The sequence below is a fragment of the Ailuropoda melanoleuca genome, chromosome 3, assembly GCF_002007445.2.
Source record: "Ailuropoda melanoleuca isolate Jingjing chromosome 3, ASM200744v2, whole genome shotgun sequence".
NCBI lineage: Eukaryota > Metazoa > Chordata > Mammalia > Carnivora > Ursidae > Ailuropoda > Ailuropoda melanoleuca.
In genome coordinates, this window is record NC_048220.1 from 81,441,209 (window position 1) to 81,442,668 (window position 1,460).

Sequence of the window (1,460 nt, forward strand, 5' to 3'; positions counted from 1 at the left end):
ATACACCATTATGCCCTTCTCTTTACACCAAACACACACTAATGTATATGCCGCAGTGATTTTCCTGTCAGCCTTTATGTCAGAACACGGTTCTTTTGTTAACATAAGTTATGACAAAAATTAACGTGAATGAAGAAGCTAAAAGTTCTCCAAGAGGGTATCATAAGCTCTTAGAGTCTTCCTATAATGTTATCATAGATACACATAAATGCAAATCAGATTATTATCATCATCGAGCAGCAAGCAGTCATTTATTTTTAAGCCCTCCCTCCCCCAAAGTTTAACTGCTTTATAAGAAAATGCAGAAAAAGTGTTGCAAGATCGAATGCCTGAGAAGACCCTCGGCGGCGGTAGCAGCAGCGCGGAGAGAGTAATAAAGTGTACGGATGGAGGGACACAAATTCATTTACTAAAGGGGGTGGGGGTGCATGCACCAAAGTGCATCTAATGCAAAGAAACAAAACAGTTCCTAACAATGCTTTATGAGCAAGAAGAACAAAAATTAACCACACCAGCAAGCATAAAACCCCACCCCTTCCCAAAAGAATTCTCCCTGTTAACTTGTGCATTAAAAAAAAAAAAAAAAAAAAAAAGNAAAAAAAAAAAAAAAAAAGCCCAAGTTAAATTCCAGCCTTAATGCAGCAGGGCCAAAATACCAGAATTTCTTCAAGGTACACGCTTCAGCTCTTTAAAATTTAGAGGGAAGCAGCATGAACTCTGCAGGGTTGAAGGGTCCAGCGAAGAGCAATGGCAAGAAATCGACACAAAAGAGAAAGCAGCGCTCCCGGCCGGGGATGGGAATAGCATATACTTACAGACAAAAGCCCCGCTCCCTGTTCACTCTCTCCTCTCTACACCTGAAACACAAATGTGGATGAAAAAGGGCATCATGCTAGAAAGACAGCTGGGGGGGAGGGGGAGGGGAAAGGGGTGGAGGAAGCGGAGAGAGGAGGGGGAAGGGAAACAAAACCCAAACCGGCCCCACTTCCAAGAAGTGCAGCCGTGGAAAAAGAAGGAGGGAAGGTCTCCCTGCCTCGCGCTCTCTCCAAGAGTGTGTGTGTCTCTGAGTCTCAGGCCCTCTCCCCGCCGCCAGTGTGCCAGTGAACAATGAGCTAATTCTGAGGGGGCTGGCGCGGCGCCAGCGCCCCAGCCTCNCTGTAATAATAAACCTGCAGCCGAGGGCATCTGAGGGAAAGAGGACGGCGACGGGCGGCAGCCGCCTTCCCTTTTATGTGCCTGTCCCGAGCGAAGCAGAAAATCCTGTCGGCGGCGCGGGGCCGCGCTCCGACACACAAAGGGCCGCGCCGCACGCGTTTGCGCACGGCCGGGTGGGCCCGCCCCAGTCCGCGGGAAGCCCCGCGTCGGGAGCCCCCCGAGGGCCCAGCCCGGAGCCCCGCGGTCGCGCGCGCTCGGGCACACGCCGGTGCAGACACGCACGCACACGTGCGCACGGCTCCACG

The 1,460-nt window shown here is 51.2% G+C and overlaps 1 protein-coding gene across 2 annotated transcripts in view; it reads right to left on the reverse strand.

Moving 5' to 3' along the window:
• Window positions 1-1,024, reverse strand: part of NREP (neuronal regeneration related protein) — a 28,812-nt gene extending 27,788 nt beyond the window's left edge. The window contains exon 1 of one of the 2 annotated variants that reach the window (XM_034656609.1): window positions 816-1,024. The gene's annotated coding sequence lies outside the window, so the exon portion shown is untranslated. The remainder of the gene's footprint in view (window positions 1-815) is intronic. The other variant, XM_011224908.3, reaches the window with a different exon arrangement.
• Window positions 1,025-1,460: the final 436 nt, after the last annotated feature.